Source organism: Belonocnema kinseyi, chromosome 3, assembly GCF_010883055.1.
Source record: "Belonocnema kinseyi isolate 2016_QV_RU_SX_M_011 chromosome 3, B_treatae_v1, whole genome shotgun sequence".
In the NCBI taxonomy this organism is placed as follows: Eukaryota; Metazoa; Arthropoda; class Insecta; order Hymenoptera; family Cynipidae; genus Belonocnema; species Belonocnema kinseyi.
In genome coordinates this window covers 57,855,678-57,870,111 of record NC_046659.1, presented here as the reverse complement: position 1 = coordinate 57,870,111, position 14,434 = coordinate 57,855,678, and the positions used below count along the sequence as shown (strand labels likewise).

At 31.3% G+C, this 14,434-nt stretch overlaps 1 protein-coding gene across 1 annotated transcript in view; it reads right to left on the bottom strand.

Annotated features, from left to right (window-relative positions):
• LOC117169838 (lachesin-like) overlaps positions 1-14,434 on the bottom strand; it is a 516,863-nt gene that overhangs the window by 302,154 nt on the left and 200,275 nt on the right. The window lies entirely within an intron of this gene.

The following is a 14,434-nucleotide window of genomic DNA, read 5'->3' as shown; positions in this document are numbered from 1 at the left end:
TTATTCATCTTTCATGACGAGGAAACTTTTCCAGTAGATTTGATCGAAATCAATTTAGTTTTTATACACAATACTATACAATCGACACTTGAGACCCCTATCTTTGAGGGGCTGTTTCACCCCATTAAATTGTTTTCCCGCAGATATAAAAAATTACGTGTTGCTTAGTTTTTCGAGTACTACAACATACTTAAGGGAGAATTAAATCAGCGAGGGACACCTGAAAGACTTTCTCCTTGTTAGTCGGAGGCCGACTTCGTAAAAAGAGCTTAATACCTTGTAACATGTAAATCAGTCTTCATTATTGATGTGATTCAAAAAAATGATCGTACTGAATACGTCCCATAAAATATTTCTTTAAATTAATAATAATTTCAGCCTGTGAAATATTAACTTTGCGAAGAAACGTTGTTTTTGTCGAAAGAAATAAGAGAATTTTGTTCAAAAATGAGGTAGTTGATATAGTCAAATGTGATTCTAATTCAAAAAAATATTCTTTCAAACAAATGAAAGTTCATCGGCTAATCTAAACGGTTTTCTTTATTGGAAAATTTGATTCCTTGGTTCAAGAAAGTGTACCGTAAGTTTGACCAAATATTTCTAACAAACGAAGAAACAAGTTTTGATTATGAGTGAATATTTCTGTGATCCTAAGATGCGATGTATTGTTCGGTATAATCATATACCGAATTAAGAAAAAATTAATCAATTGAAAGAACCAAGTTTTTGATTTAAGGAAAAGAAAGAACTACTTAAAAAGCGTTATTTATCAAAATAAACGCTGTATACAATTAAATAAATATTCCATTGGCCTACAAAAATCCCCCCGCTGTTTAAAAATGTTACTAGCAGAAGAAAAAAATATTTGATGCACAATTAGTTCAGAATTGTAATGAATTACAACAATGACTGGGGCAATATTATTTTAATAGTAATATTTATTTTTATCTTAACGTAGCAAAGAAACATTCTATTCATTTATTGATTGTAATTATGGTAAATAATTTTGTCCAACTTTTAACCTTCAGAACTAATTTTCTATTGCGAAACAATGCGTTCTGTGTCACCTAGCGGCATTTGTCCTGAACTATTGAAAATTGCAAACAAAAAAATTACCGTCAAAAGAAATATTTCTCTAGAATTATCGAGTTCTTTTTCACAGTAAATTAATGTTTCTTTCAACCGATTTCATGAAAATTGTATTCAAAGGAATGTTGTTAGCACTGACATAAATGTACAATTGAAACAAATATAAACAAAATTTATATTAAAAAATTACTTATTTCAAGAAAATTCTAATGAATTTATTTTTAGAAAGTATTTTCATTGTTCAAACAAATATTTGTTTGAGTTAATTAATTGCAGATTGTTTGTTCAAACGTGGATTTCCTTCAATGAAGTAGATTAATATGTTTTTATTTAATGTTTTTTTTTACGTATCCAATTATTTACTTGCATTAACCTTGCCATTTATAGGCATAGGATAAATAACTGTTAAATTTAATGAAGAATAATTTAACTGGAAAGAATATTTCTTTTACTCCAAGGAAACTTCATAAACTGATTCACGCATGGACGAATTACTTAAATTAAACACCTACTCATCAATATAAAGTTAACTGAAGTGAGGAAATAAGTCTTAAGGTGTCAAACACGTTTTCATAAAAACTATACTCGCAGATCTCAAGAAATCACTTCTTCGACAATAATTTTCACATATATGGCATTAAAAAAATATTAGCCTAACAAATTTTTTTTAGTTCAGGCATAACTTTTTTTCTCTGAACAATATTTATTTAAGTGACGTAAATATGTCATTGGTTTACAGAAAAGAAACCAAGAAAACACATTTCCTTGGATACCAGTTACGCGATTCAGAATGACCACTTTGCAGTGGGTCTGCAGGTACGATATGTGAAGTGACAGCTCCGACAGCTCTGTTTTTTTAGTTTGTTTAAGGTTGTTTAAGCGATCCAAAAATCATCAAAAATGTTCGAAAATTTAATAATCAAAAGATTTAAGAATGGGTAAGTGCCACATTTCCTTTTTAATGTCTTTACATGCGCTTGATTCGCCGTCTTGAAAAGAAAGTTCATGTTCAATCCTCCACCAGCAGAACATGCTGTCCATTTTGCGCATCCCTACCAAAAAAAAAATACAGTACATGCCATGGAGAAGAGCCGTCTTCATGGCTTGGGCAATATTTTCGGAACTCGTGATGGTTTCGGGCCTTTGACTCTCGCTTGCCACTCGTTTCGAAAAAACTGCCCTCGTTATGAAAAGACGATGTTCTCCTCCTTGCTATCTAATATGTGCATGTCTATCTTGTGCATTTTCATAGACAGAAAAATGCATATTGTTAGAGCTGATAAACCGATGTCTGACCCACGAAAAAATCATCTTCGTCAAGAGTTTTTCTTCGACTCAATTTAATTTTTGAATCACTTTTTCGCAGTAAATATCTATATATTATAGTAATATAGATTTTGTTTCAAAATTAAAAATGGTTCATGTTTAGTTTTTCTGATTACAAACATTGTTTCTTTTTGCCAAATTCAAATACTGAAATTTTTCCCGAGAAATTCAAGAAGCATTCGAGATTGAATAAAAAATAAACACAATATGTTATATCGTATTTGACTGGAATCATTTTTATTTTTTGGCACTGAAAAATCAGATGCACCGTCTTATCCGCACTTGGGCATTCGCACGCCCCGAGTGCATTCTCCCGCGGAGTATTCACTCGAGGAATAAAAGAAAGTCGAGGAACGCATTGACGAAAAATACACTGCCCTCTTGAATCAAGATAAAATATATAGGCATTGCCTGCCTTATCTCAGATTTCCTTCGGACTTGCTGTGACCTAGGGTATAAAGCACTCGAAGACGAAGCGGACTTTCTGGTTTCTGAATCGCCGCGAACCCCATGCATTTCTGATGAACGCTTGCCTGAAAAGTTCCTTCCTCGTGCCAGAGTCGTGCTACGATAGTGATCTCAATTTAATGAAAACGCTGCCGGAAACAATCCGGGCTCGATGCCATGTTTGCCATTTGACCCACCAACCATCTCTCGGTCCCACAAATGATACCAAATACATGGGTATTTCTTTTTAAAAATTTTATATCCCCTTTTTATATTAGTTTTCTTTTCTTTCTTTTGCTTTTTTACTTACCACCTGCGATCAACGTAGTCTCTTTGAGTTTTCGACGGCTTCCCTTTCTGTGGGAAAATAGTATCCATCCTTTGCCAGCAACATTTTTTCTTTGACTTCGTGTCTTTTGTCATTTTGTTCCGGAGAGTTCCCTTTTGAGCTTTGATAAGATAAAAGATTAAAATTTGATTATCATCGTGAATCAAAGAAAGGATTTACTGAATTTAATTAAAATTCACCAAAGCGAATCATGGCCACGTAGTAAAAAAAGTAGAAAAAGATTCTATTTACCCATGTGAGCAAAAAAATTGTCCAAGTAGGACGAAATGCGAAAAAGAGAAAAATCGCTACCACAAATTATTACTGGTAACATGATTTTAAACACCAAAAGCGAAATATCTCAGTAAATTTATAAGATATATTAACCACAATTACTAAGTATATAAATTCGCCAAAGTAATTTTGTGTGAGTTTAAAAAATATTAATTAAATATTGAAGAAATTCTTTATAAATAAATTTTTTAAAAAACGCTTCACAAAGTTATTTGATAGCTATTCCTATGATAATTAAAATTTCACAATAATATCTTGTTTTTCGATTTTATATATATTGATCAGCACAAAATCGATTCGAATTTACAGCCGTTGAAAAACGAAGTATGAGAAACATGATTACGGAAATACAGACCAAAGTATAGATTACACACTTTTACCTAATGAACTCGAACTTTTTTTAGAAAGATGTCACTATATTCTACACTTGTTTAAATGAATTTCAAATACATTCATATAAAAATGATGTAAATTATTCATTATTTAGTCTTTTTTAACAATTTCTAGCATGCAAACGCAACTGAAGCCAAATTAAATCGGTCGACTGCGATAGTGAGGTATATGCATTATTTAAAAAGATACCAAATAATAAAATATTCGGTCACGAACCTTTAATAGACTAAATTATATTTATTTTTAGCAGATTTTCAAAGGAAAATATTGACAATAATTATTTTGTATATTTGAATGATATTACTTAAGAATTGCAGAAATACACAGATTTCAAAAATTAAAAAAAAAAACAAGAAAAAATCAACTATAAATTACGATTTTATTGCAATGTTGCCAGAATGAATAATTACTTTATGTGAATCCTTATTTATGACTAAAACAATGAAATACAAAAAAAGCTCTAGGTGTGAAAAGACTGCCAAGTACCTGCACGAATTTTAATATTTTATATATTTATCTTAAAGGTAGGCAGTTGTAATATAAAAAAAAAAATTAAATGAGGTAGAAATGGTAGAAAATGTATAAATATAAGTTTCTTCAAATAAAATGAATAAGTGCAATTAATTGTCTTAATAAATAAGCTTTAAATCATAACATTTTTTATTTAAGGAGAATAATAAGCCTACCAAATGTTTAAATATTTTTCTTATTCATCTAAACTATAAATTAACTTTTCTTATGAAACAAAAGAAATTACTGAACTTATTCATTAAACTAATTCATCTTATTAAAAAGCACTTCTGGTCGTTAATTATAATTGCCCTTATCTTTTTTTATTTCACACCTTTGATTACACTGCCCTGCAAGTTTTAATTTTTTTGTTGCGAATAAGATGGCACCTAGTGTTTTCGAATCGATTTTTCGTGCTGTACACGAATCTGGGCTCAAAAACTTCCCATTACGTCACGCTTTTTAGAAAATAGGGGTGAAACCCCTAAAAACGGCGTTTTCAGCCATTTTTGAAAAATTGTACAGCTGAACCATTAGTGCTACAAGCTTCGCTACTATCAGAAATTAAAGGCTGAGACAAGCCCTTTTAAATGAGCCCTGCATTAACTTAATCGCATGCACCCTTAAAACGAGGAGTTTGTTTTTGTCTACGGGTGGAGAAACAAAATGGAAGCAGAAAGAATTTTAACATACTTGGACCCACACCCAGGCATAATAAAATGTACAGTGCTTTAAAGATTTTAAGGGTTGCTGATTAATAATATGCAGTTAGGTTATAAAAATTGAAACTTGTTAATCAGGGGTTTCAGGGATCGCTGATTACGAATATGCAATAATCAGCGACCTTTAAAAGCTTGAAAAACACTGCACATTTTATTATGCCTTGGTATGGGTATAAGTACGTTAAAATCATTTGTGTTTTTAATTTCTTCCTCCACCTCTAGACAAAAACAAACCCCCCGCCCGAAGGGTGCAGGCGATTAATTTGACATACGGCTCATTTCAAAGGGCTTGTTTCAGCCTTCAATTCTTGATACTAGCGAAGTTTGTAGCACGTTATAGTTTATTCACAAAACTCATGTAGGGTAGTGTTACTATGAGCGTAAATGAATGAAATATTAAAATTCATGTGGGTACTTGACAGAGTTTTCCCACACGTAGTGTTTTGCTGGGATATGATGGATTGCATAAATGCAGATGAGAAAATTTTATTTATTTTTGAAGAATGCATTGTTTAGTACCTTATCTTATTTGCTGTCTCTTCTAAAAAATATTATATAAAAATTGATACGTTGAATCTTCATACTACAGACAGAATTTAAGGCAGCATCTTGACGACCCCAAAAAGTGGCAGAATTAGAAAAGGGACTAGACTAGCCAAGATTGAAGAATATTTGACTAATCATCGCAAATTTCTATACGATACACTTCTAAATTATTAAACGTCCTGCTAATTTGTGATAATTATAAATTTGGTCTTCGAATATATTAAAATGAAGAAGGCGTTGATAATGTTGATCGAATCTGTGATATATACCTCACATGTAACTTTATCTCTCTATAAATAATAAACGATTCTGTGAGTGGCTTTGAAAAGAAACTACGTGTTTTCTTTCTTTTCCTTCCGCTTTCAATTTTAATGGATCCTTTCAAAGACTTCGAGTTCGGTTTTGTAAGAAAGCTCGTGAATTGTACATTATCAGGTAATAATACACTATACGATCTTCATGAATATTTTAATCGAACTATGTCCATTTTTTTGGCAGTATCCACTACAAAGAGTTTTAGGTTTTAATTAAAAATTAATTTTATTTTTAATGTCATTTTTCGATTAGAAATTCTATTTTTGAAGATCAGTGATACTGTTTTATAAATTTAGAACATTGATTTTATAAGAATTAGCTGGTAATTAAAACGCTCTCTTCAAAATAGAATACATAAATTTGTATTAGTTAATCTTATCATAGTTTGGAAATTTCATTTATATAAGAGCTTTCCTGAACTGTTACTCACAAGTTTTTGAATAGCATATGGGAAGTTTCCTCATTTTGGCCGAAACAAAATCTAATTGATAAAAAATGAAGTAACCTCCTTAGATGAATGGAAATAGTTCCACTCAAAGCAGGAAGGTGAATGAAATAGAATTCACATAATAAATTATTTGTCCAAATAATTTTTTAAATTTTTTATTAATGAATCAACTCCTTACTTTTAATTCTTCTATCAATCTTAAATAATGTTTTGACACAAATGTTCTCACAGCTAATCGAAGATGTTAAATAACATACTTTCCCTAAATATCAGACAATATGTAAAAAACTGGAAGTTGGTTTTGTAATTTCTAATCATATTTCCATCCTTATTATTACGTAAATGTCGATAAAAACACACTTTAACATTTCGAAATACAGTAAAACTCTACTATAGCGTCGATTTTGGGGCTGACGGTGGGAAGAAACTAACTCATTATAGCCCGCTCCACTTTTGTTTGCTCAAGCCTGAGTGCTCGTCTGCATGACAACTGCAGACACCCGCAAACCCCGCGCAACTCCTGTTACACCTACCTGCAACACAAAAAGTTCCTCTTTTTAAGCCTGGTTTTTTAACAATGACTAATAATTTTACGTTAATGGTTTTTAACAGAAAATGTCTATCTAAAAATTTATGAATGCTGGGTTTTTCAAATCATAAACTCAACCCGAGGGGTAAACAACTCCTGAAAGCGGTGTACAAAGTTAATTTTAATCACTTGATTTTCACATTGATATTACTGCAATCACTTTGCAATTTTAAAGTGCAATCACTTGCAATTATGCAATTGATTCAATTGTCTAGTATAATTTGCAATGAATTTCGAAAAAGAATTTCAAACGTGCTATGAAAAAAATAATATTTTTTAATTCATAGACAATCATAATAATTTTCTTTAACTATGAAGCAAAAGAGGATATAACAAGCTTACATAAGGAACGCCTTTCACCATCGCTTTTCTCAATTGTAAGGCTAAAAGTATTAATGCTTCATAGATATCGTGGTCTTAATAATTCTTTGAAGAAGACATACATGGAGAAGGCTTGTCCGGCGATGCCACGGGTTCGTGGTGTGGATATTTTTCGAGGAAGACATGCCCGTAGATGGTTCGCCTGTCTATTACACATTGCCTTGGTCTCAATGTTTCACTAGGGAAGTGATAACCAGGGAAGACTCGTCCATCGATGCCACATTTTCATCGACCTAATATTTCACTCGAGAAGAAATTACCGGGACAGACTTGCCCGGCAACGTTACAAGGTCATGGTGTTATTATTTCTTTGAAGGAAACATGCCCGGGAAAGGCTTGTCTGTCGATACTACAGTTTCATGGTCTAAATATTTTTCTGGGGAAGAGATGCCCTGGGAAAGCTTTCATGGGGAAGAGTGGCATATGGATGTCAAAGTCTCTTGGTCCTAATATTTAACTGGGGAAGTGATGCCCGGGTGAAGGCTTACCCTTTGAGGTGACAGTGGCATGTGCTTTATATTTTACTGGGGAAATGATGCCCGGGGAAGACTTGCGTGTCGATTCTTTAGAGGCATGGTCTTAATATTTTACTGGGGGAGAGATGCCTGGGGAAAGCTTGCCGTCGGAAGTCTTGTCTTTCAATATCCCCTTTTTCGAGTATTCATTATTTCACTGGGAAATTGATGCCCAACGAAGACCTGCCCATGGGAAACTTTGACACCAATGAGTGGAAGGAATGCCCTTATAAACCATGCAGATGTTGGAAGAGTTGCCCAAAGCAGCCCAGCAAATGTGGGAAACGGTGCCCGGAGACGACTCTGTATTTGAAGAACTGATGCCGAGAAAGATATTTAATCAGCACGGAAGACTTGCCGTATGTAGATTTCCCCTGACTAAAATCAAGAGATACTAAACAGAGTTTTAGAGAATCCTTCAGTGAAAAGAATAAGCTTTATATTATTGAGATTTAATAAAAATTAGGTCTTTAGTCTAAAACGAAAGGAAGCACATGAAAGTTTAAATATATGGTAACTAACGTTAAGAGTAAATATTGGCTGTAAGTATTGAACTAAGGAATTGTTCAACATAAATTTCAAAATGCGAATGGAGCTAAATATGTTTTAGTTTTGAAACTAGTCAGAGTGAATAAAACTATAAAACTTTAATCAGTGCTTAAAATGAATCTGTAAAATCCTTTACTGATTGCAAAATTCCTTCAATCACTACACACATATCAACAAAATATGTAAAGCAAATTAATTCGTTTTTAAACTTTCAAATAAAAAAAGTCGTTAAGAAAGAAGAATTATGAAATTATGCACTATGTAATCATTAATACTTACTTCTAAGATTAGGACCTGTATAATAAATCTAATAAATACATCCTTTAAAAAATCATACGATGGATTCGAAAAACATTAGAACAAAGAATGTGACGAATCATAGTGCAGACTTTGCATCATTTTTTATCTGCGCATAAAATTTCTAATTCTTTTCTAATATTATAAACTTCGCTAATAAACTGTCGATGGCCTTCTTGATCTTTAATATGAACACATTTTTCACGATTGTCGAACACAATACTTGACTCTTCAGTTGTGGCTTTCCTGAATGCGAGAAAGCTTAAACGATTTCTCGCTTTAAAATGAAGGTAAGAATCAAGGAGATAAACATGGAAAGAAATACGGGCCTTTGTTTCTCGGTGATAGAATCTAGAAGTGCCTTCCTTTAAAAATCTACTGGACCAATGGCAGAAAAGGGGATTTTATCTTAATGAACTGCCAAGGCGCAGCGCAGTAATTTCAGAAGACAATAGAAGTCTTAGGGTCGTTTCGACATGAAATACATTTACGTTCAAATAAAAATTGATGCCTTTAACTTGGAATTTAAAAATATTGGTAGACCTTATTTTAAGAAGGATTTCTAAAATTATCCTATCTTAAGCTTTTTTTATTCAATTAATTCTTATCCCGCACATTCATAATCGATCAAACTTCTTTTATTACAATTGTATTCTTAGAACAATATTTATAAAAGGAAGTGTCTTTATGTATAAAAAATGCCACCATTTATACCGAAAATATCCTGCTAATCGTACGAAATTTCCGTTTTTAGCCACATTCAATTATAAAAGGCATACTTTTTAAATTACGGTATCACTAGTAAGATTAAACAGATCCGCATTAATGCGTAAGTATACAATTTGATACAATAATGATTTCAGAGATTTGTACATGACAAGGAGGTTAAAAAATAACACTTTTTTTTAGACTGAAATGAAATCATAGTGTAAAAAAGTTTCCTTTCAGGTTAAGAATCAGCGCAGTATTATTCTTCTGTCGATATTGTAAACAAGAGAAATCATTGAGTTGAGAAATAGGTAATTCGCCATTTTGATTCGAGTTTCTAACTGTATTTAATTTGTGTTTTATTTATTTATGTTCAAAGTAATAGAAGTTGTAAAATAACCAAATAAAACTTAGTACGGATAGTAGAAATTTCATAAGTACACATCTTTTTTATAAATAGGATTTATACCCGACTCTCGGTTGAGCCGCTTACAGTTTGACAATTCCTATAACTGCTGACCTACGCAGTTTCTCAGCTCAAGAAGAGAAAGACGGTTGCAGTTAAGTAATTAGTATTATAAATGGTTATTTTGTTTGATTGAAAAAATAAAAATGTCAAACAAGTAAAAATTTAGTGCCTATTATTTCCGTTAAATAATAAATATAAGTGTGATGACATAAAAATAATACTAATGCTAATAACTCTCTAAGATATTATGTTATTTTTTATTAAAAAACAAAATTTATTCAACTACTTCTGATTACTTTGAATATATATATAATAACTGAGCTGAATTTTTCATTAAAAAGTGCTTTTGGTAGAACTTAATTTCATTTATTCTGTAGGCATAGGAAAATAAAATTTTTTTATTGTTAATCAATGTATTTTAAATTGATTAAATCTGGTTTTGTAATATATATTCTGAAAAATATGCAAGATTTAAAAAAATTCTATTATAGTAAATTTCTTCAATTTATCATTAATATCTTCCAAACTTACAGAATCTTTGCAGTTTGGTAGATTCTATATACCCACCAAGTTTGGTGTTCTTTGTAGATTTTTTTCTTGTATAGGTATTTATAAATTGTTTCTACGTTTTTTAATTACTTTTCGGCGATTTGTTACCGCCAATCTTGATTGTATAAAAGCAAGCTCTAAATTTATGTATGTTTTTGCGCGTCAAATAGGTGCATTTTAAAATTTGTAAAAATAATTTTTTCCTCTTTTTTTCAGATTTTTATATTTTTTTCGAAAAAGTTTGGTTGTACAAAAAAACTTCGTACTATAAAACACGCAATTTTCCTCAAACTACAACTTTTGCATGACATTTTTCTCAATATTGTGTGACCTTATTATTTGGTTTAATTTTAATTTTTTAAAAATGCTTTTTCCACTCGCCCTAGTATATGGATAACTTACTTGTGAATAAAAAGCTGATTCATATTTTAGACTTTCCTGGAAGTGCAATTTAAGTAGAGTAAATTTGGCGCAAATGAAATTTTCTAGCATCTTGCAAATGTCGAATGGCAGAGTCTAACAAGTTCGACGCAAGTTTCAAGTGGAAGGACTGCTACGACTAAGATGCATCCAGAGTGATAGTAGTAGTAGTAGTAGTACCTTTTGAATCAGAATTCTCTTCTCCTCAGTAGTTAAAGTCCATATTCAGACTGACGACACGTTATAGGTTTGCAAACCATTGTATCTCGAGTTGCACCATCTGTTATGTTTCAATTAAAACTGACTATAAGGAATATATTTTCCCAGACATTCCTTAATCAAGACAAACAAAGTTCTATTGGTTGACTTAATCCTAAAGAGCTACACATTCAATTATCTTAAACTAGCAGTTCACATTTTCAAAAATTTCATAAACTGAAGCATCGGATCAAAGAGCGTTGTATGAATAGAGATGCTTACTCACTGGAATCTAAGTTCATACTGCTAGTTATTTTTATTCGGAAATTAGTATGCCGCAAGACTAAAATCAATTAAGTTTATTTTGACGTTCAAATTTATGTACTTGGTTTTGAATGACTAATTAAAAAAAGAGGTTAAAATTTTAATGAGACCTTGACAAATTATTGTAACTCTAAAGAAATAAGAAGATCCGGATGTTAAGCTTACTATGTTTAGGTTACAGAATATTGATCTAACGTATAAATTAAATTAAGTAGGTATTAAAAATAGTTGTAGGAAAAAAATAAAATACATTAACAAAATTTAAATAAATCATATTAAATTACGCAGGCCCACAAATTTTAAAGCCAGAGACTAGACCTAACGTTTCCAAAGAATGTTGATTTGCTGAATCCGAATCCAAGCTCAAAATTGCTTCTATACGTCAGGTTTTCAAGATATCCGAACCTAAAAGTACAAAAAAACGCATTTTTTAGCTCTTTTTGAGGTTATGTAACCGGGCAAAAAAAATTTCCCCCACAAAAGATAATATGGAATTTGAAAGTACTAATCATCATCTTTCAAACCCACTTGGATTTATTAGGATATCTGTATTCTTCACCAAAATATTGCCTTAACTGGCTTGAAAATATTAAGTACTGCCTTGTTTAGCTGAACAATCTCACGTCTTGCTTTAACTGGCTGGGCAATCGTAAGTCTTGCCTTGTCTGACTAGACATTCCCAAGTGTTGCCTTAACTGGGTGGGCAATCGTACGTCTGGCCTTGACTGGCTGGACGATTCAAAGTCTTGCCTTGACTGGCTTAGCTAACTGGGTTAACCCACTTGTAGTGTGGAATTGAATTGTTTCGCGAAATGTAAACTACTATGCTCGCTGCTCCCAGGGTTAGGTGATTTAGCCTGTTTATGATTTAGTAGGGGTGTTGTCTGGGGGTCAGGTGGATTAGCAGGTAGGTGGGTTAGCCCACTTGTGGCATGAAACTTAACTATTCCAAGAAAAATATGCGACTAAGCTTATTGTTCCCAAAGTCAGGTGGCTGAGCATGCTTGTGGTTGGTTATGGGTGGTTTCTACCCCTAGGAAGCGGCTTCCGTAGAAATGAAAAGACACGGGTTCCATATTTTTTATTGTTTTATCAATGTGCAAAGTTTGGTTCCAAAGGACTGTACGCTTTTTTGTTGGTGTTTTGAGCGGGATCCTTTGTTCTTTCTTAAAGCCCTAAATTGTGGCCGCCATATTAGATCTTCTAAGAGTTATAACAAAAAACTGAAATCGGCAATAGAAAGGGCACCCTCTTAAACCCCTGAGATAATGTTTTCAAGCAAAAATATCGTATCATCAGCAATAGAGAATGCGTTGTATAAATCTGAACACCTCAGCGTTAATGGGTTAAAACGCCAAAATAAAAAATTTCAAATGATTATATTTTGGTGAAAAAAAAAGATATCCTAATAAATCCAAGTAGGTTTGAAAGGGGAAGATTAGTACTTTCAAATTCCATATTGGCTTTTGTGGTAGACATTTTTCTTGCCCAGTTACATAACCTTAAAAGCAGATAAAAACGCGTTTTTTGCATTTGTAGGTTAGGATATCTTGAAAACCTAACGTATAGGAGAAATTTTGTGCTCGGATTCGGATGCAGCGCATCAAAATCCTTCGGAAATGTTTGGTCTGCTTTCTGGCTTTTGACCTTTGTCAAATTTGTCGGTCTGTGTTATCATAATAATGGTGTATCTTATGATAAAAGTATTTTTTTAAAATAAAAAAAATATTTGTAATAATTTATCATCCAACTCAATGTTTTTGAGTATCTTTGTTAAATATGCAACTTCCAAAGAGTATTCAAATATTTATGTATATATTTTTAATGAATTTTAGTTTCATGTCAAAAAGATTTAATACAATAAATTATTCAGTATTATTTATTTAATAGAAAGTTATCTTGCAATATTATTTGAAAGAAAATTAAAAAAATATATAAAAATAGAAATAAAAAATGACCCGTCGTAGAAAACCGGGTTCCTCATACAGGCCATTCGCAATATTTTGTTCTGCATAAAAATTGATTGCATTTTGAGCATTTTTCGAAGTTTTATGCATACTAAATTTATAAAACAAGTATCACACTATAATGTCAGCAGTTTTTTTTACTTTCGTAGTTACTTAAGATCGAAAAATTTGGTTTTGTGATTCTTTCTAATTTTTTGAAAATTTGTATTCTTAATTACAGTAGTAAAAGTGTTTTTGAATTATGAATATTGTAAACAACACAATAAATTCAAAAAAATTCAAACTACAATATTTTTTATTAAAACTTATTATATTTCAAACAGAAGCATTTTATAATTTCAAAATAATGGGAAAAATTAAAACAACTTTGAACAAGTTTGAATAAAAAGTCTCTAATAACTGAATAAAGGTACTTTAATCTCTAGTATTTACATAAAAATAATTTTGCATTTGGATTATTTAAAAAAATGAATTTATAAATAGATATTAAAAGCTTTAAGGAATGCATAATTTTAAATATTTTTTTGAACTACATGAAATGAAAAATTCTCAATCCGCAATCAAGAATATGAGTTTTTTAAATTACAGTAATTCAATTTGAAATTTTTCGATATTAAAAACACTTTATAATCTGAGGCTATAAAAATCAAAGCTATTGAAAATAATAATTCATTGGCGAAGCGAAAAACTTGGTTGGTTCAATCTTTGAGAATTTTTCCATACGAAAAGTTAAAAATTAAATGATTTAATTTGACACAATGAAAAGTTAAAAATAATCTGGAAGCCTGAATTGTAAAAATGTAGTAACATAACAAATAAATGAAGAAATTATTCCTTAGTAAAACCGCGTGATTCAAATATAAACATTAAAATTTAGGATAAGAGCGATGAAACAAGAGACTGTAAAATGAAGATAAAAAGTGAAAAAACGTAAAATATACTTACATGTTCATGAAAGGTGTCCTATAATAGACAGGAAGCTGAATTTGAAGGACGCGTATTTCTTTAAAATATTTTTATTCCTTGACTTATTTTGCGTTTTGATTATAT